We start from the raw sequence: 22,409 nt of genomic DNA, 5'->3' as shown, positions 1-22,409 counted from the left end.
GAGCTCCAGGCCCTTTCTTGTACTCCACCTTTCCTTTCTGTCCATCCGGACAAGGTTGTGTTGCGTACCAAGCCATCTTTCCTGCCCAAGGTTGTCTCAGCCTTCCACATTGGGCAGTCCATCACCTTGCCAACCTTCTTTCCACCTCTGCATCCCTCTAAAGAGGAAGAGCGGCTCCACCGTCTGGACCCAAAACGTGCGCTCTCATTCTATTTGGATCGCACACGCCAGTTCCGGGTGGATGACCAACTCTTTGTTGGCTACGTGGGTGCTAAGAAGGGGAAGGCGGTACACACGTGGACCATCTCCCGGTGGATCATCTTGTGTATCCAGGCATGTTACTCCTTGGCTAAGAAGGAGCCCCCTGTTGGATTGAGGGCTCATTCCACCCGGGCCACGGCGACTACAACTGCCCTGGGCCGGGGAGTGCCCTTACAGGACATTTGCCAGGCAGCTACGTGGGCCTCGCTGCACACGTTCGCAAGACACTACTGCCTGGACAGTCAAGTCCGGAGGGATGGCTTCTTTGGCCGTTCCGTCCTCCAGGACTTTCTGGTGTGATTATTGGTTCGCAGACCCACCACCGGGGTTGGTATTGCTGGGGTATCTATTCTAAGGTAAGGAATCTATCCCTAACGTGTCTCTTTCAGATGCACAAGTTACTACTTGTGTAACGATATATCTGTAAGAGACATTAGTTAGTGATAGATTCCTTACCGACCCACCCATCCTCCCCGTTCTGCGAACCGATATCTAGGGTTAAGGTCATCCCTTTCAGGGCCCTAGTTTCTTGGCACCAGTGTTGGTCCTATCATGGCTCTGCGTATCTGGCGCAGAAAAGCTGTGTATCAGAACTGACGTCAGCGCGCATGGGCGGCGTCTAAGTACTCCGACGATGTCATTCCGGCGCTAACGACGCCGACGACGGACGCGGAGCCGCAGACGACGCCTACCGACGCGCAGGGGTATTGCTACGCAAAAGTTTCCGGATCCAGTCTGACGCCTGGGGATATTCTAAGGTAAGGAATCTATCACTAACTAATGTCTCTTTTTTTTTTTTTTCTTTTTTGACCTCATATTGCGATAACTGTATGATGCGGAGTATCAGGTATCTGCCTCTAATTTCTTTCCTTACTGCCCCTCGATCTCTCTTATCTGGGGAGATTTGTCATCCTCCTGATGATCTTTAGAGGAGTTTCCTTTACCCGTTACATACCATAACCTCTGATTTTAGGGCGAGGGGAGCTAGTCACATTGACCACTCAGCAAGTACCATACTTGGCCACCAGAGGATGAAATCGCGTTAATCATAGGACTTGTATTTTGGTCTTACTTGGGGTTTAAGAAATTTTCGAAACTTTCCCAGAAATTATATCTCTTACATGTGTTACCCTTCCTATCAAGTTTATTGATTCTTATGGCCGAATTCAACCATTCTGCATGAGTTGGGCTGGAAGACCCTATCCATTTAATGCAAATTTCCCTCCTTGCAAGTACTATCAATACAAAAAGAAGATTTTCTTGCCCTTTTGTTAGTCACCCTTCATTTGCTGTATCTTCAATCCCAAAAAGGGTAAGAGTGGTACTTACAGTTAGTTGCTTGCTCAGGATAATGCTCATGGTCTTACCAACTTCGTCCCAGAATTCTTTCAATTGGGGGCAGTTTTTAAACATGTGGATGTCGTCTGCTTTTTCTTCTCCACATTTTGGGCATTTCTTTATTCCTGCGTTCTTAAACTTGGAAAGCTTTCTTGGTGTCCAGTAAGCCCGATGAATGGTATATAAATGGTTCCTTTTCAAAGCCGCGGATTTCAAAGTGGACCAACATTTCCCTACGGATTTTTCCCAAATTAGATCTAGGTCCGCTATTAGTAGATCCTTCCCCCAGGTTTGTGCCTCTATGTTGAGGTTTATGTCATTGGCCTTAATCAGAGCCCAATACCATTTAGCCACTTCCTTTGGTATTGGTGTTGCTTTGACCATTTCTTTTTCCAAACTTTCGTTTTCACGGTTGTTAAGGGGTAATGTCTTAGCCCAACTTAGGATCTGATAATATTTGAATTTGGATAGTGTGTTATTTGTCAACTCTTGAAGCTCTGACCATGATTTCAAGTTAGATCCGTTTAGTATTTGCCCCCAATACTTTACGTTGGCTCTTTTTAGAGGGAGTGCTAGAGTGTCTTTAAAGCTTTCAGGAGTTCCTGGCGAGTTCCAGATGGGAGCCAGTTTGCTATAGTACGAGATTTTCAGGATTCCTCTGATTTGTGCCCACATCTTTGCTGCTTCCCTTAAGGTCTTTAGTTTTATTTTTTTGAAGTACTTGGGATGACCGAACTTATACAAGACATGGTCGTCTGATTCTGTGATCGCTTGTAAGTACCTCGGATAGTTTTCATGACTCTTTAGCAGCACTCTGATGTTCTTAAATTGAAAGGCTCTATGGTATTCTACCAGGTCCGGGCTAGCCAGCCCTCCATCTTTCTTCCCCCTCCTTATTTTCTTCCAAGCAATCCTCGTGCTCTTCGCAGCCCATATAAAACTTGTGATGTCTCTTTGTGCCTGGGTTAGTACCGTTTTCTAAAGGTATTGCGTTAAATAAGAAAGTGAACTTTGGTATGATGGTCATCTTGACTAAGTTTGATCTCCCAATCAGACTTAACGGTAAAGAGGCCCAAGTCTTGAGCAGTTTCCTTACATCTACGGCTACCTTGGTCAGGTTGCGTTGCGGAATCTTTCTTATATCATGATTCACTAGAATTCCTAGGTACCTAATTTCGTTCTTTATGTTGTGGCTTTTAAAACAGGTATTCCATGTCATGATCTCTGTTTTCGTTTTATTTACCAGGTACCCTGAGACATTCCCAAACGCTTCTATAATTTCTTCGATTGTGTCCTTGGCTCTCAGGTAGTCGTCCGTAAAGATCATTAAGTCATCCGCATATAGTGCGATTTTCTTTTCCCATGTATGATGTTTGAATGGAGTAATTTCTTTATTGTTTCTTAACTTGTTCGCTAGCGGCTCAATATATATATTGAAGAGCAAAGGTGAAAGGGGGCAACCCTGCCTCGTTCCTCTACTTATATTTATATTTTCCGTAAGACTTCCATTTATTAGAACCTTGGATCTTGGGGCTTTGTATATTTGCTTTACCATATGAATAAAGCTTTGTCCAATGTTGTTTTTGGCCATTACTTTCTCTAGGAAGGCCCAGTTGACCCGATCGAAAGCCTTTGCGGCATCAACAGTGAGTATGGTGAGAGGAGTTTTCTCGTATGTTGCAATGTCTATTGCAGTTAAAAGTTCTTGTGTAACTTCGTGTAATTGCCTCCCTTTGATGAACCCTTTTTGATCCTGGTGCAGCAGTTTCGGTAGTACTTTCCCTAGCCGTGCTGCCATGATTTTGGTGAAAATTTTATAATCTGCGTTCAGCAATGAAATCGGGCGGTATGATTCGCATCTGGCAGGGTCCTTTCCTAGTTTTAGGATGATTGTGATTATGGCATCATTCCAAGACTCTGGATTCGCTTCATGCTGCTTAAGAATTATGTTGGCTAGCTCAGTAATGTGTGGAAGTAGAGTCTCTCTTAATGCCAGGTAGAATTCGTTCGGTAAGGCGTCAGGCCCCGCTGCCTTTCCTTTTTTCAAACTCTTGATGGCATCAGCCACTTCGCCTTCAGAGATTTCTTTGTTCAGGTCTTCCCTTTCTTCATCCGTAAGTTTTAATAGCGGAACATCTTCCAAGTAGGAATGAATCAGCTTGTCTTGTCTTGCGGGTTTGTATTTTCCGTATAGAGTTCTTTGAAGAATTTCCGGAATTCTTGCCTAATGATATTTTCATCAGAGCTTTGCCCTGTTTGATCATCCTGAATTATACTTCTCACTTTATTTCTGACTTGATCGGTTTTGAGTTTCCATGCCAGCCACTTTCCGCAGCCCTCGCCATATTCATGCTTTGCTAATTTGCTAGAGTCCCATTTCTTTCTCAATCTTGCTTCCAAGACGCCTTCAATCTCATCTTTCTGTTGCTGTTTTTGTAGAAAAAGTTCTTGTTTCCTAACTTCGTCTTGTTCCATAGAAATGGCGAAGTCTAAGGATCGAATATTATTTTCCAAATCTGAAATCTCTTTCTTTAATAGCTTGTTTTTACGAGCCCCTAGACTCAGCAGTTTACCCCTTAGAACAGCTTTAACAGCATCCCATGTTATTTGTTTTGTGGTTACACAAGTAGTAACTTGTGCTTTTGGTAGATACCACAATTATTTGCCCCCAAGGCGGACATCCCTGTTGACACCTCTTAGCAGACCTATTTAGCTTAACAACCTCATTGACCATAGGGGTTTTGTCGCACAGCCATGTTTCTTGCACACACAATCTCATGAAGGTCAACTAATCTCTTGAAGCTTTCTAATTTCAACATTCTCCTATAGCCATTGATGTTCCGTGTTGGTACCCCCAAGCTGTGTGACGACCCAACATTCTAATTGATTTCACTTAGCCACCCATCTTCTCCATATACTGGTGAAGAAAGGGCTTATATCTATTTTCAAATATCAGCCCTCTCTTGTGTCTGGCTATTTCAGAGTAACTTGATCAAATCTTGTCTGAACAACAGGTGTCAATATGTTCAGATGGTGACTCCTGCTCTGAGCGGTTTTCGCTTCCTTGTGGTGTGCAGCAGGGCTCAGTATTGAGCCCTACTCTGTTCAATCTATATGTTGCCCCCTAGCGGACATTAGCAGGCAGTTTGGCTTTTCTTCAGTCTCCTACGCGGACGACACTCAAATAGGGATGTCCATCACAAACAACTCCGAGGAAACCGTGGAACGTTTCAGTCAATGTATGTCCCAAATCGACCAGTGGATAACAGCAAACTGCCTAAAGCTTAATGGGAGCAAAACAGAAGTGCTCCTGTTAGGATCTGACACCTCCTTTTAGACACAGAACTGGTGGCCTTCAAGTATGGGATCGCTCCCGGCCCCAGTCAGTAAGGTGAGGAACCTGGCCTTCATCCTCAACGATAGACTCACATTTCAACATCAGGTCAGCTTGGTCTTTCTGATACGAAAAGCAATTAGAAAAGTCTGTAATTTTATTCCCTGCGAAGCAGTAAAAACCCTGGTAACAGCAATAGTCCTGGCCAGACTTGATTATTGTAATGCTTTGTATAGTGGCCTTCAGAAGCAATACATGATCGAACTCCAACGGCCACAGAATGCAGCTGCTAGATTGCTGCTGGACATTGCCAAATTCCAGCCTATTGCCCATGGCTTATAGAAACTTCACTGGCTTCCCAGGATAAAGAGGACAGAATTCAAATCCCTCTGTCTAGTTTACAAAACTCTGCAGGGAACCGGACCAATGTTTCTGAGACAACACTTTTCTTGGTACCAGCCTGCTAGAAACCTACGTTCATCTCAGTGCAAATTTCTTCAGACACCCAAATATAAGAAAGCACTTTTGGGAGGAAGAAGTTTCATTCTGGGTACTGTGAAACAGTGGAATTTACTCCTGATAGAGATCAAGAACAGCCCAACATTACTCACTTTCAGGAAATCACTAAAAACCTGTTTATTTGCTAGCTAAATTCCACTTTCATTATCCAGAAGCTGGTTGACTATCCGCTGAGCGCCTAGACGCCCCCGGGCAATAGAGCGCTATATAAATCCTACAATCAAAATCAAGTATGTCACAGTACTGTCAAGGTCTTCCTTACCCATAAATCCCTGGCCAATCAGCCTGACCTGCTTTGGTCCTAACCCAGCACGGTGTCTTAGAAATGGTTTATCATTATTGCCCTATTCTGACATTCCTGACCTGATCACTTCTTTTAGTTCAGCATGCAGACTTAACCAGCCCAGAGTATAGCAGTACTTTCATAACTTCGGTCCCTTTGCTGTTTTTTCAAAACTCACTTGCCTAAGATCTTTTGCCCCTATATCTTTCAGACTAGCACATTTAGGAAAAGAGAAAGGTAACTGACCGATTTAATGGTAGTAACTTTCTTAATTTCTTCCCCCTCTTACATTGAGATGGTTCAAGATCGATCCATAGATTATTCCCATCTCTACTTTCTATTTCTTTGGATCTCACTCTTCACTCCCCTATTTCTACTACTTGACGGTCACTTTCCCTTCCCTCTTCTCTTAGATCCTTGGGGTCTACTTTTTGGCTTTGCCCACTTGCCTCATTACCATTGCCACACACTCTCTTACTTTTAGGTTGTGGAATACTCCTAGTTCTACCTTGAGGTCTTATTCGCTCTCCTTCCATATTCCCTACTTTTTGGGAATTTTTAAGGGCATTTGAAGGTACTGGGCAGTTTATTTTCTGATCTTTTACCAGACTCTGGGACCCCCTATCTATGCTTATATCCTTCTGCTGTTTTTAATTTATCCCAGAACCTTTCCTCATTCTTCTCTTCCGGGGTATATATTGCCTATATCTAGTATTCAATTCTTTATTTATGTTTTGGAACTCATAAGAGATCCACATAAAAGAAATACAACATATATTTGTACATACACAAACTTTGCATAAAGCAAATACTGACAAGCATTTGATTCCCAAGCCCTCTAATAAATATCTAGAAAACATTTAAAAAAGTTAAATATATATTAAAACAGAACATTTCATTGGGCAGATTGTACAAAGCATTCAGAAAGGAGCTCGCCGTCAAGAGACCCAATTTTAAACATATATGTCTAAACCACTTTCTACGTGATATCCGCAAGGCTGGGTATATAAAGAGGACATGTACAATATCCTGGTGGACATATTACAAAGGTGACAAATTGCAGGGGACCCATACCATCTAGATGTTAAATTATTTAGAGGAAGAAGGTCCTGCCTCAAGAGGAACCAAAAACGCCGTATACCGTGAGGTATATTCCAAGAAACATACGGTTGCATTTTCTTATAGAGGCAGGAGTCAAGAAATGGAGAAGGGCCTTTTTTTGCAAGAATTGCCTCCCTGTCTAGGCTAAAACTCAATTTCCAAGTGGCCAGTTTTAAAACAGCCTTCAACTGGCCTGGGGACAATGTGAATAAAGTTAGTTCATCTAATTGCAGGTATTCAACCGCCTTTCTAAAATTCCTCACAATTCTAGAGTGTTCTTTTAAGGATCCCAACAATTCTCTTTTCATAAGATTCCGCATAGTCCCTGAGTCCCCCCGGGCCAGGCACGACACCCAACGAACGATCCCTGCTAAAGCCTGCACCCAACTACTGCGGATTCCAAACTCTAATCTAAGGGCAGCCGCTGTGCAGGCGGTAACTGAGGCTAATTGTCGGATAATTTTTCCCTCTACAGTATTCAGAAAACTCCATTGCCCCAAATCAATTAGTTTAACACCAGAGAGCAGGGATGCTGAAATCTTTGCGCGAAAAACCTCTAGCAAATAAGGGAAATGTCTTTTCCCCGTTGCGCAATAAAAAGCACTCAGACTTTTACCCTGAGCCAGAGCCTTTCGAGAATTGTTAGCAACATGATCCTTATCGCTCAAATTGGCAGATATTATCTTCCCTAAGAACACATAGGAATTCACCACCTCCAGCCTATGTCCTCCCACCGTCCACCTAAAGTTCTCATATTTCGTCTTTCTCCTACCAGCCATACACATGATTTTACTTTTTGCTACGTTTATTTTCAAGTGATGATGTTCTGCATATGCGTAAAGTGCTTGTAGACGATTGTTCAAGCCTTTCGGTGTTAAATCCAATATCAGGATATCGTCCGCATATAGCATACAGACAATCGGAGAGCCCCCTAATACTGGGGCGTTACCATCACTTGAAGACAAAAACGAAGGTAAGTCAGAAATGTATAGGGAGAATAATAATGGCGCTAATAGACATCCTTGTTTCAATCCATTTACAGTGGGTATCGCCTGGGATAGCCCTCTTTCGCCACCCAATAAAACCCTGCACCAGGCATCAGAATGGAGATCCCTAACTAAATCCAAGAGCAGTGAGGGCATTCCGAGGGAAGATAGCTTCCTCCACAGCAGGGGCGATCGACTTTGTCGAATGCTGTGGAGAAATCTATGAACGCAGCATAAACTCTTCCACCTCGGGCCCCTATGTATTTATCCGAAATTATCTGCAAGGCGGATAAATTATCCATTGTGCTGTGACCCTTACGGAAACCCGTCTGCTCCAATGGCAGCAACTGACCCCCATCTACCCAGTCAGAGATTAGTGTTAAAAGACATTTCGCAAATACTTTCCCTATAGCGTCAAGCAAAGCTATTTGTCGATAATTTTGGGGCACATTCCTATCCCCCTTCTTGAACAGGGGTACCAATATACTCCCCCCTCCAAGAGGGGAGAACAGTTCTATGTAGGAAGCAGAATCTATATACTGGAAATAGGATCTTGCTCCATGATTCGGCATCCTGTTTTAACACCAAAACTGGGAGCTCATCAGGGCCCATGGCGCCAGAAGAGCGCAAATCCGTTATGGCTGATTCGATGATTTTTTCAGATGGCGGCTCAAACAACAGTCCGACATCGCCCAACCTTCTGTCGTCCTCAACTGGCCCATTACCTGCATATAATTGCGCAACATAACCCACCCAAACTTTCTCGGAAATAGGAGGAGGAAGGGACCTGATTCTTGTTCCACAACCCTCACCAATAAGAGACCAAAATAGTCTTACATTCCCTCTATTTACAGCCTCCCTTAACTTTATCCATAAGGAGTCTTCCCTCTCTTTTTTAATCTTTAACTTTACTCTACTTCTCCTTCTCAAGGTTATTTTACGAGCCCTTTCTGTAGACCTATTCAAGTATTGTTCCCTAACCAGTGTGTTTATTTCTTTATTAAGCAAGCGTAGGGAGCTCGGAACAGGACTCGTATTTCTGTGCGAATTAGATTTTCTTGCGACCAGGGCTACCTCCCTCATAAACCCCGCAAAATACGATATTTCCGACCCTTTCCAACTAGAGAGTTCTTTTAAAGTTTTATCCAGTACAATGGACAAGCCCCTTAGGGCCCTTGTATTCCAGAAACATCTCCCTGTTTTACCGCAGAAACTAACCAGGTCACCATCAAGCGACCATGGATCCGTTTTAGGTGGATTTATATTAACATTTAGGGTTATCACATTGTGATCGCTGTTTAGGGTTTTGGTGACTATCAGATCTTTTAAAAGATAAAAAGAATCATTATCCACAGCCACGTAGTCCAGAATGGACTCACCCTGATTTGCTTTGTGAGTGAAACTTGCTGGAATGTCAGAGGGAAGTCTACCGTTTACGATGATCCCCTCCAGTTCAGCCAGTTCTTCCAGAAACAATTTCCCTCTCTTATCTGTTTTGATGTTACCAGGGAAAAGAGCCTGTGGAATCTGTAATGATTCCTCTTTATATTTGTTTCTGAACAGAGCTAGACTCGAATTAGAGACCTTACAATTAAAGTCACCCACTAAAATTATGTGGGTTGCAGGTACTTTGGCCTTGATACTCTTTATGTAAGAAAAGACCTGTTTCACAATTACATTATAACAAGCATCTGGGGGGATGTAAACATTTATCAGCGTAATAGATTTGGCCGCCTCAACCTCAGCATGACCAAACAATGTTACCACCTGAAAAAGATTACTTGGATCCAAATAGTGGGTGAAGTTCCACTTAATCCGATTAGATAAGAGACAATCAATGCCCCCTTTGGCATGACCTCTCCTGGAAGGAATGGCTCCACCTTCCAAAGAAATATAGGCCCCTCCAACAGGAGTTCTATCCACACACCAAGTCTCTTGGAGACAAATCACGCTAGCATCAAAAGAGTGAAGGAACTGAAGTTTATCTGGGCTATTTTTTACACCTGCGGCATTCCACGATAATATCTTTAAGTCACAACTAAAGATGAGAAAGGGAAATCATGTTATCTGTTGTCCTATTAGAAAGGCCTACTGATTCCATCTCGGCCCAGAAAGCGGGATATTAGTCAAAATTGCTACCGAGGAGATTCCGGGTCCGGTGGAGGGGCTAGGTGAAGAGCTAGAGGAAGATCTAGAGGGGGCGGCTTGTGACAAAGTGGAGTCCGAGATGGCGGTAAAGAAGGACTCCCGCCCAGTTAAAAGGCTGCTGAACTCTAGCGCCTAATCTGGAAAGAATCACTCCTGAGGCTTGAAGCCGGGAGCCACAGCTATTTGCTTCGCTGTTTTTAAAAAAAATTGAAACTGTCACTTGATTATTTGTCTTTTTAAAACTCACATCACTGCAAGCACCTGGGGCAGAAGCACACAATTGTACTTACTCGCACAGCCGATCTGAGCGCTGTAGCGAGCCGCCGAAGGCAACAAACAAACCCGAGCTGCCGCCATCGCAGGCGTGCACCCTCGCCACGCCCCTTCGAGGCCACGCCCCCTCCCGCCCAGTTAAAAGGCTGCTGAACTCTAGCGCCTAATCTGGAAAGAATCACTCCTGAGGCTTGAAGCCGGGAGCCACAGCTATTTGCTTCGCTGTTTTTAAAAAAAATTGAAACTGTCACTTGATTATTTGTCTTTTTAAAACTCACATCACTGCTAGCACCTGGGGCAGAAGCACACAATTGTACTTACTCGCACAGCCGATCTGAGCGCTGTAGCGAGCCGCCGAAGGCAACAAACAAACCCGAGCTGCCGCCATCGCAGGCGTGCACCCTCGCCACGCCCCTTCGAGGCCACGCCCCCTCCCGCCCAGTTAAAAGGCTGCTGAACTCTAGCGCCTAATCTGGAAAGAATCACTCCTGAGGCTTGAAGCCGGGAGCCACAGCTATTTGCTTTGCTGTTTTTTAAAAAAATTGAAACTGTCACTTGATTATTTGTCTTTTTAAAACTCACATCACTGCTAGCACCTGGGGCAGAAGCACACAATTGTACTTACTCGCACAGCCGATCTGAGCGCTGTAGCGAGCCGCCGAAGGCAACAAACAAACCCGAGCTGCCGCCATCGCAGGCGTGCACCCTCGCCACGCCCCTTCGAGGCCACGCCCCCTCCCGCCCAGTTAAAAGGCTGCTGAACTCTAGCGCCTAATCTGGAAAGAATCACTCCTGAGGCTTGAAGCCGGGAGCCACAGCTATTTGCTTTGCTGTTTTTTAAAAAAATTGAAACTGTCACTTGATTATTTGTCTTTTTAAAACTCACATCACTGCTAGCACCTGGGGCAGAAGCACACAATTGTACTTACTCGCACAGCCGATCTGAGCGCTGTAGCGAGCCGCCGAAGGCAACAAACAAACCCGAGCTGCCGCCATCGCAGGCGTGCACCCTCGCCACGCCCCTTCGAGGCCACGCCCCCTCCCGCCCAGTTAAAAGGCTGCTGAACTCTAGCGCCTAATCTGGAAAGAATCACTCCTGAGGCTTGAAGCCGGGAGCCACAGCTATTTGCTTCGCTGTTTTTAAAAAAAATTGAAACTGTCACTTGATTATTTGTCTTTTTAAAACTCACATCACTGCTAGCACCTGGGGCAGAAGCACACAATTGTACTTACTCGCACAGCCGATCTGAGCGCTGTAGCGAGCCGCCGAAGGCAACAAACAAACCCGAGCTGCCGCCATCGCAGGCGTGCACCCTCGCCACGCCCCTTCGAGGCCACGCCCCCTCCTGTCCTCGACAAAATGTGCATCTACCGAAAGCGCAGCGGACGAGCGCAGCGGGAGCGCCGTTTGCGCGCCGAAGGCGCGCCTAAGGTAAGCCCGTCTGCGCCCGTCCGCGCCAGACCGAGCCCTGAGCCCATACCCCAGGCTGGTCATAACTGCCTTCGATTGAAATATTCACTATATACTCTGTACCAGCTCAGGGAGCCAGTAAACATTAGATGTAATGGAACTATCATTCCGGAAACCGATCTTATTGGCTGCCCAAACTGCGACTACAGGTTATCCCTATCCCCCCAACCCGAACCAGTTTATCTTGAGATGGCCCTGCTTAATTGTAGGTCACTTCCAAAGCATCAGACAGAAATTCACCTACTACTATCAGAGTCGGACTTAGATGTCCTGTTCTTAACAGAAACGTGGCTGTCCCCTAGCACAGATCCGGACATCAATCAAGCACTTCCTCCCGGATACCTCATTAAAACACGAAATAGACCAAAGGGTATTGGTGGGGGTATTGCAATTATCTATCGTGACAATCTTTCATGCCAGCTTAAAGATAGCCCCATTCTAGATAGTGAAAACGTTCTGTTCTCCCTTCACCTGCCACCATCTACGACAGTTTCTGGGGCTCTAATCTACCGCCCTCCGGGACAGGTAGGGTGTTTCATAGACTCACTCATGGACGCCATCTCGTCTCGTGCTTGTATGACCCCAAACTTCACAATCCTTGGAGACTTAAATCTCCACTTCAATGATGAAGGCAACAAACTCGCCACTGACTTACAAGCCGATTTGGCTTCCCTTAATCTTCATCTACTCAACAATGAACCCACCCATACGAAAGGACGGCTACTGGACCCCATCTTTTCCAACCTTTCCACACTCACTGTACAAACCCCTCTGCCCCTTCCCTGGTCAGACCACTTTTTGGTCCCTTTTAAACTTCAACTTCCAGGCAAATCGTCTGACACCCCCCTCCCTCGAGTCCCTTCTCGTCCCTGGAAAAAACTGGACACAATCTTATGGGATCACGCGCTAACTTCCACTCTACCTTTAGTTGACCCTAATCCCTCGTCAGCTGAAATCCAACTTCATAACTGGATAAAAGACTCCCTTGACTCAGTCTTACCTCTTAAAACTCCCCCTTCCAGTAGGAAATCGTCCAAACTACCATGGTTCACTGGAGAACTCCGTGAATTAAGAAGGAAGGGCAAGAGGCTTGAACGCCAGTGGAGAAAGAACTGGAACACAGATGACAAAAGCGACTATAGAACCCATATTAGGCTTTATAAAAACACATTAAAAACTGCGCAGGCCTCCTACTTTGAGGAGCAAATAGCCTCAGCCGCTAATTCTGCGAAAGAGACCTATCGAATAGTGAAACTCCTCACCAAAATACAAGACCCTCCATCATCCCCAGACGTGGATGGCGCAAAATGTAACCAAATGGCAGATTTCTTTTCGGCAAAAATCGCTAAAATTCTGTCTTCCCTTCCAGCTCCATCTACCGCTCAAGCATTCCTTGGTTCCTCCCCCCTCCAAGACACCCCGAGATTAACCTTTTTCTCCCAAATCTCAACTGAAACGTTTCTCAACGTTTTACAGAAAGTTAAAAGTGGTTCCCCATCAGACCCAGCCCCCATTAGTAAATTGAAGCTAGTTGCTCCCACTATTGCTCCCCTTTTTACTAAGTTGATCAACGCCTCCTTTGAAAACGGTCTAGTCCCGGCAAACTGGAAAAAAGCCACAGTCAAGGCTCTCATAAAAAAACCGCACTTAGATCCCACAGATCCTTCCAATTTTAGACCAATTTCATTGCTACCAGCTATGAGTAAAATAGCCGAACGAGTAGCAAATCATCAACTTTCGGAATTTTTAGAGACCAACCATCTTCTCCGCATGTCCCAGACAGGCTTTAGACCTGGACAAGGGACTGACACCGCATTGTTAGCCGTGGTCGAAGAAGCTAGGGGCATATTGGACGTAGGAGGATCAGTGGCAGTGATCCTCCTCGACCTGAGTGCCGCCTTCGACACGGTGGACCATGCAACCCTTGTCCAGCGCCTTGGTCTGATAGGAGTGGCGGATTCCGCCTTGGCCTGGATCTCATCCTTTCTCAAAGACAGGTCTTTTCAAGTTGCTGACGGGTATTCCATCTCCAATGCTCAGTCTCTTAGGTGTGGTGTGCCTCAGGGTTCTTCCCTGAGCCCCACACTTTTTAATGTTTACATGGCTCCCCTTGAGGATGTTGTCAAGCCATTTGGCATTAAATCAATAATGTATGCTGATGACACCCAGCTTGTCGTCTCCCTTAACCAATCAGACAACGCCTTGTCCAATCTGAGCAGCTGTCTGGAGAAGGTGCATCAATGGATGTGCGAATCAAGGTTAAAACTAAATGGGGAGAAATCTGAAATACTCCTCTTAGGAACCTCCAACAAAATCCCCACATCCCTTCCTTGGCCACCATGCATGGGAACACCACCTATTCCCAAATCCGAAGTCAAGAGCTTAGGGATATGGCTTGACCAGGATCTAAGTTTCAAAACTCAGGCGAGAAAAACGGCGGGAACCTGCTTCGGCCTGATAAAGATGGCTCGAAAGATTCTTCATCTACTCCCGCTCCAGTCCAGGAAACTCCTGCTGCAGGGGCTCGTGAACTCCAGATTGGACTATGGAAATGTCCTGTATCTGGGGGCCCCAGCCTCGGTTGTCCATAGACTTCAATGCGCACAGAATGCGGCGGCTAGAATCCTCACAGGAACCTCAGCGAGGAATTCGGCCAAACCAGCTCTCAGAAGCCTGCACTGGTTGCCAGTAAAGGAGAGGGTCAATTTCAAGACCCTGTGCATTACTCATAGAATTCTGCACAATGAAGGCCCTCCCATTCTTAGGACACTTGTGACTCAACAACAGTCAACTCGACAATTAAGATCCAACTCTCTTTCCCTCGCCAATGTCCCTAGAATTAGGAAGGCCAGAACAGGCGGTCGCCTGTTCTCCTATAATGCTCCTAAACTTTGGAACGCCCTTCCTCTCTCCCTGAGGCAAGAACATAACCACCTCAGGTTTAGGAAACGCCTAAAAACCCTACTTTTCCCCTGAGCTCGTCTCCCTGACCCTTCCTTCCCTCAGTACTGTGGTCTCTCTTTTAGCGCCGGGATGCCCTAGGGTAGCTGCGCGCTCTAGAAAACCTAAAATCAAATCAATCAAATCAAATCAAATCAAAGGACACCAGGTAACCAATTCCATTGAGCGCTCTCCTCAACATAATTTTTATACATATCTAGTAGATTCTCCCTGCTTCTTTATAAGCATTGGGTATCTAGATACATATACAATTTGTAATCCAATCAAATGGGGGGCTTCTTCTTCCTCCTGGTGTGTTGGAGCTTCCATTGTTTGTTCAACTCCTTCTACGGGCCTTACTGTAGATGGCGCATGGTCCCTAATTTGTTTTAGTTCACCCACGATAATTTGTAATAGCTTTTTTTGTACTTTTAAAATGTAATTGTTCATCACTGATACCCGCAGTAGGCCTTGCAATTTTTTTTGTGATATCAACATTATGTCCAACATAGAGACTGATGACATTGCTGAGATCTCGAGATTTAATAAAGAATTTTTGCGCTAATCCTTCAAATGCTTCATTTGCTATGACTGGAGACTGTTCCATTCTCTTTTTCTGCTCTCCTGTAAAATTACTGGACCCCAAGCTGTAATGCTCACTTTCTATCCTGGCCTCCTCCCCCTCCACTTGTGTACCTCTGCCCTCAATTGGGAAGAAGAGCTGGGGTGATGAAGACAACCTTGGTTCCAGAAATGATTCGTTCTAACTAAATGTGTCTTGGTGATTTAAAGAGGGTAGACCTACGTCCAGTGATAAATGACTGCCGTTCTCACCCTGTATTTTCTCTGCACGACTGAGATTCGGATACAACTTGTTTGCTTTTGAAGTGTTAACCCACAACTGATTTAGAGACTGATGCTCCCCCCGTGCCAGCCTTGCCTCACTTTGCAGGCTTATTTTGTTAAGGGGTTGTGTTTTTAGGTCTCCACGCCTGATCCTTATGGTTTCTTCTCTGGAATTTCATTCAATCTCCTGCAGATTCCTGTCTCCCATTTCTGATGTTATCCATATTCAAACAGCTGTCCTGCCCTTTACGTGGTTTACCTTTCCCTGGTGCCACCTTTTAGTTTAACGTGAATATTTTTAGTGAGGTCTCTGAAATTCTCCTCCTGGCTCACATTTACTGCTTGAACTCCTCCCACGGCCTCCCAGGGACCACTCAGCTCTGCTTATCTTAACCGCATCGCTGCGGCGGCTATTCCGCTGCAGCGCTAAGGGGGCGAGGTGGCCTCATGCTGGTGACGGAACCGCTAGTATCAGCCGCGGTAGGGCTGTGCTCATGACGGAGCGGTTCTGTCATGGCCCCGCCCGCTCAATAGAACGCCCTGCGCAGGTGCGGAATCCGCGCCTCGCAGGCGCCCCGGCCGGGCCATGACGGAACCGCTCCATCATCAGCACAGCGCCACCGCAGCTGATGACGGAGCGGTTCCGTCATCAGCATAGAAAGGGATAAATATGGGCAGAAATACCCTTTCCTTTTCACCAGCTGTTTCTCTACCGTTCGGCAGCATCAAACACTTGCCTCTGCTTTCCTACTGTACTGCTGTGCCACGAGCCTGCCACCGCCTCCACCCTAGTAGATGCTCCATCTACACAATTTCTTCCTGCAGACACATTCAAGATGTTCACACTCTCTTAGGTGCTATCTGCCCTGGATCCAGGAGACAGGATGGTAGCGTTAAAGCCCACAGGCCCTTCTTGCCATTCAAGGTGGACAAGGAACATTTTCAGATTGCTATGCTTCCACCTCACCAGAGTTCATGAAGGTGATAGTCGCCCCGTACCTTCGGAGGTCAGCGGTCTTGTTGCAGGGATTCTGCTTGGAAACAGAACTGTGCCTTGTGAGAACAGGACGTCAGAATGTAGGGACTGAGTCCCTTTACCACAGCAGTAGCTGTAGGCACAAATCCGACTAGCTCCCATTGCCTTTCCTAAACGCCTAACCTTTCCAGAGTTGCAGGGGATTTCGGCAAACCTACAACATGAACCTCTAATTCCCAAGGTAACCGTGGAAACAAATCACCTTTCGTTCTCACTCATGGCTGTCCATGGTAAACAGAAAGAGCATTACAAAGTAAGTTTACAATATATTTATAGAAACTATCGTAGTCTATTTTGTAGCACGCGTGCTGCGATTAGTAAACAAATACAACTAAGCAACTCAATTCAATTGACAACATTTCTAGAGTGTGCAGCTGCCGCCGAAGAGTCTTAAGACTGTCTGAAGTGGGGTTTAGAAGGGCTTCACCGCAGACTGAGTGGCAGTGAATTCCAGAGTCTGGGAGCCAGAAATGTAAAATAACTCCCACCTTTGCTAGCTTTGTAAATGTAAGGGACATGGAGCAGTTTCAGCTTGTTGGAACTGTAGGAACTGGCTTGGTATATTGTGCACACTTATTTAAGTGGAGCACATGTACTAATACAAACAACCCTTATGGTGATTTTAGTGGTCGTAGACAACCATAGAAAGCTCTGCAAGTGGTAGCTTTGGAGAGCAGCCTTCTGGCTTAGACCAGGGGTGTTAAGTAGCTTGTTTTACCAGTACTAATCATGTAGTGTAGGTTAAACAAAAAAGAACCACACAGTGTAGTTATAAAAATTGTTTTTTATTATACACACTAACATATTGGTATATCTCCTACCCAGAGATATAAACACAATACACACAATATTGGCGAACCGGTAAGCAGCACAAATACAAAGTGGTCTCCAGGGAGAGACCAAACCACATACTAATAAGGTTGAATGCAAACTGCTACCGAGGTGGAGACTTGACCCAGAAGACTTAAAAGAACTGGAGACCCAAGGAACCACCCAAGGCATGTACCCAGGAACCCCACGGAGGGTATGTGCAGAGTGGAAACGCTACAGAATACTCAATGCAAGTCACTGGAGAAGTTGCAGTTTTCAAGAAGGACCTTTCCCAGAGGACCCTGAATAAACCCAGTTAAAGATGGAAGGTTGGAAAGTCACCCCACCCGTGGATGCCCTAGGAACCAGGATACCTACACCAGTGAAGCCGGGTGTATAGGTGCAAAGTAACTTCGGAAACCGCTGTGGATCACAGTGGAGGACTTTAGTGAAGATGCCTCTGGCGAAGAAGGTGAAAGAGCCTAGTTGAATCCAAGGGTGGATTCTTGAATAGCACTACCTGCAAGCAGCGGGGACCGAGTCTATGCCACTCAGGAGTAACCAGGAGGCATGGAAGACCAATGGCCACCAATGATGGAGGATGCAGGAGAGTTGAGGGTGACCCTGTTGCTGCATCTGTGAGGACCAGGTGATGCTGTGGAAGACCAGGAGCTGTTCACAAGCTGGCCCATGTTGGAAGTTGAGAACTAGGGAGTCTGTGTCCGGTGGGAGCACCAACAAGCCTTGGCAGCAGCAACAGACTTGCAAAACTAAGAAGATGTAGTGTCGGAACCAGCAAGGTCCAAGGGACTCACCAAGTGCAGGATAGTCAGAGCAGGCCCTGAGCAGGCAGGGGAGCCCATAGGAGCCAAGGAAGACCCTCAAGAGGACCCACAGGCCGAAGACAAAGGACTCGCAAGAGGACATCAAGCAGCTCACCTAGGATGCAGGCCCACGGTACAGAGGATGTGGTGAGGATGAAGATCATGGCAGGAAAAGATGCTGGAGGCTGGAGCTTCTTGGAGCCCGAAGATCTCCGGAGAAGAGTCAACAAACCTTGGCAATGGCAAGTCGACACAGTGCACACGGGTGCTGTTCTAGTGGTTCTGACGAGGGATACTGGCCTCAAACCCGATGAGACGACAGTGCAGGCCTTGAGGAAGTTGCAGAACCACCCCCTGTGTTGCTGGGTCTTTTGAAGTCTGAAGGACGTCGGGAGCAGCAGACTGGTCAGCTTAGTTGCGATGCCTGCAAATGCAGTGGACTCCTTCACTCCAAGGGAGATTCCTTCGGCTGTCTTTGATGCCCACAGGTCTGGAGAAGAACCTGGATGAAGCACAGGCACAGACTCCGACCACTGGCAGGAGGACGAAACCAGGAGCAGCAGGAGTCTTCCCAGATGCAGTCTCGGTTGCCAAAGCAAAGTCCAATGAAGTCCAAAGACCCCAGACGGTAGAAGTAGAAGTGGTTTTTGGATCTGAATCTTGTCCCACGATGAATCTGAAGAGCCGCACACAGGTAAACCCTTAAGTACCTAAAGGAAAGGGTTTGGACAATTCAGGGGCCCCTTTCAGAGGGGCTGGATAGAGGGGAGGATACTCCCATGTCCTTTGTCATTTTTCGCGCCAAAGCAGGAGCCAACGGCTCCCTGAACTGGTTTTAACTGGAGTATTCAAGGAGGGTACCAAACATGCCCTTCAAAGCAGTCTGGGGGTGATGGCAAGTGCCCCCAACCCAATACACGAAGTCCTGCCTGGGAGGTGGCCACACGCCCCTGTGACAGGAAACCTATTGTTCTACCTTCCCCTGTTCAATCCCGGCTCAGCAGCAGGAAGCCAGAATTGTGTCTGTGGTCGGCAGCAGCACTAGCTTACTGTTACACCCTGAAAGTCTAGTACCGGGAATACAGGGGGGCCCCCTAGGGGAGCCCCCTAGTACATGGTCACCTCCACTTTTAATTGGTGTCATTCTGTTTTTCTGACTAGTCTGACTTGGATCCTGCTAATCAGGACCCCAGCCACTGTGCTGTGGACTTGGTACTTACTTTAGGTAACTTCCTAATTGGCTACTGGTGTCCCCTTCCCAAGTCCCTAGTATATAGTACTAAGGTATAGGTACACCAGGGGTCTCCCGTGGGCTGCAGCATGCACTGCGCCACCCATGAGAGACCACTCAAACTGTGACTACAGGCCTGCCATTGCAGCCTGTGTGAGCTGGTGCTAGCACCACTCACAACATATATACATTTTCTTATATCTGATGTCACTGCACTTAAAAACTACAAGTCACCCCTAAGTTAGGCCTTTCAATCCTGCAGGCAGGGTGCTTGGTTATAAGTGTGAGAGTGCCCTGCATGAGCTGGACACCCCCTAAAACGCTAGGAGTTGATTCTCCCTGCAGTGCAGTCAGACATTTAAGACATATAGTCAATTACAAGATGTCTAACTATATATTGGCTGCATCAAAACCGGTCATGTTTGTTATCAAACATGCTGGAACCTTACCTTAACACCAATACCAGTGTTTGATGTAGGATCCCATGTACTGGGGGCTCCTCTAAGGAGCCCCCCTGTATTCCTGGTACCAGCCTAACCGCAAGCTAGTGCTGCTGCCAAACACAGACACGATTTTGCTCTCCTGCTTCTGAGCCAGTCTTAAGCAGGGGATGATAGAACAATAGGTTTCCTGTCACAGCGAGGTGTAACCACCTCCCAGACTGGTCTTAGTGTATTGGGTGGGGTGGGGTGCGGTGCAACGCGCTTGCCAGCACCACCAGACTGCTTTGAATTGCACATTTGATGCCCTCCTTGCATACTCCAGTCTCTCTGGTGCGAAACTGGACAAAGGACATGGGAGTATCATCCTCTCTGCTCAGTCCCTCCTCTGGGAGGCATCCATGAATTGTCCCAACCCTTTCCTTTGGATAATTAAGGGCTTACCTGTGGGTGGCTATTCAGATTCGTTGTGGGACAAAATTCTGATCCAAAACCACTTCACCTTCAACCGTCGGAGCACTTTGGACTGCGCTTTATGAACTGAGACTGCTTCTGGGATGACTCCTGCTGCTCCTGGTCTAGTTGTCCTGCCTGACATCTGCGTCGTCTTTGCCCGTCCTCCATACAGGTTCTTGTCCAGGCCTGTGGACATCCAAAGGGATCTACCTTGGAGTGAAGGAGTCACTCCCCTGCATCTGCAGACATCGCAATCAAACGGACAGGTATGCTGCTCCTGACATCCAACGGACTCCGAGAGGCTCAGTGACACCGGTGGTGGTTCTGCAACTCCCTGTCTTCTCAACAAGTTTGAAGTCTGTATCCCCTGTCGGAACCTCTGGAGCAGTACCCATGTGCACCGTGTCGACCTGCTGATGCCAAGGCTTGTTTACCCTCTCCTCCAGAGATCTTACGGCTCCAAGAAGATCCAGCTTACAGCATTTCTTGCTACCAAGCTCTTCGTCCTCACCGCACCGTGGGCCTGCATTCTTGGTGAACTGTTCGAGGTCCTCTTGCAACCCCTGTCCCTGGGGTCTGTGGGTCCTCTTGAGGGTCTTCTTGGGTTCCAGTGAGCTCCCCTGCTTGCTCTGGGCCTGCTCTGATCCACCTGCACTTAGTGAGTCCCTTGAACCTGGCTGTTCCCGACGCAGCACCTTCTTCAATTTCCTCCTCTATTGCTGCTGCCAAGGCTTGTTGGTGTTTCTGCCGTACACCAACCACCTGATTCTCGACTTCCAACGTGGGACAGCTCATGAACGGCTCCTGGTCTTCCACAGCGTCGCCTGGACCTCACAGTTGCAGCAACAAGAGCACAGTCAATTGTCCTGCATCTTCTGTCATCAGTGGTCATGGTCTTCCGTGCCTCCTGGTAACTTCTAAGTGGCATAGACTCTGTCCCTTCAGCTTGCAGTTACTCCTCATAAAGAATCCACCCTTGGATTCCACCAGACACTATCACCTTCGGCAGCGGCAGCGGCATCTTCACTGAAATCCTCCATTGTGATCTACGGCGGTTTCCAATGTCACTTCACACCTATACACCTGGCTTCCCGGGTGTAGGTATCCTTGTTTCTGGGGTATCCACAGGTGGGGTGACTCCAACCTTCCATCTTCCACAGGGTTTCTTCAGGGTTCTCTTGGAAGGGTCGTTCTTCTTGAAAACTGAAACTGCGACTTCCCCATTGACTTGCATTGAGCACGCAGTTGTGTTTCCACTCGGCACATGGCCTCCCTGGGGTTTCTGAGTACTTACCTTGGGTGGTTCCTTGGGTACCCGGCACTTCTAAGTCTCCTGGGTCCAGTCTCAACTTTGGTTGTGGTTCGCATTCTACTTTCTTAGTATATGCTTTTGTCTCCCCCAAGAGACCACTGTGTGTTTGTGCTACTTACCTGTTCTATTGTTGAAGTATTGTTAAATGTGATTATATCTCCGGGTAGGAGATATTGCAACATGTTGGTGAGTGTTTATATTAAATACATATTTTTATAACTACACTTTGTGGTTATTTGTCACTTAAACTACACTATGTGATTAGTACTGGTAAAACAAGCTGCTTTATACTCCTTCTGGACTAAGCCTGAAGGCTACTCTCCACAGCTACCACTTGGAGAGCTTTCTATGGTTGTCTAAGACCACTAAAATTACCATAAGAGTTGTCTGGATTAGCGCAGGGTGCTTTACTTAGATAAGTGTGCACCATATACTAAACCAGCCTCCTACATCTTCGCATTATGATAAGTAGGGTTCTTATTAAAAATACTTTTTATGTTTCAGAGATTTGACTGTGTAAATTTCAGAGCACTTTAATATTAACCTTCGGAGGAAAGCAATTGTGCAGTGCAACAGGTACACATACCACTTACTGTTCCAGTCTAGTCTTTGTGTGTCTCAGGGCATTACTGCAGACAATGTCGGTCAAGGGGGCCCTTGGGCGCCCAAATGGTGCGGGATTCAGTATCTACGGTATTTACCTTTGCGGTCCGTGGAGGGCGAGGTAGCAGGTTGGTTTTCAGCAGACCGCCAACATAGTTACCGTCGCGTTCGCCACTGCAGGCTGCTGTAGTTCAGGT

This window comes from Lissotriton helveticus, chromosome 10 (assembly GCF_964261635.1).
Source record: "Lissotriton helveticus chromosome 10, aLisHel1.1, whole genome shotgun sequence".
NCBI classification, from domain to species: Eukaryota; Metazoa; Chordata; class Amphibia; order Caudata; family Salamandridae; genus Lissotriton; species Lissotriton helveticus.
The sequence above is the reverse complement of the archived record's forward strand: the minus strand, read 5'-3'. Positions refer to the sequence as shown.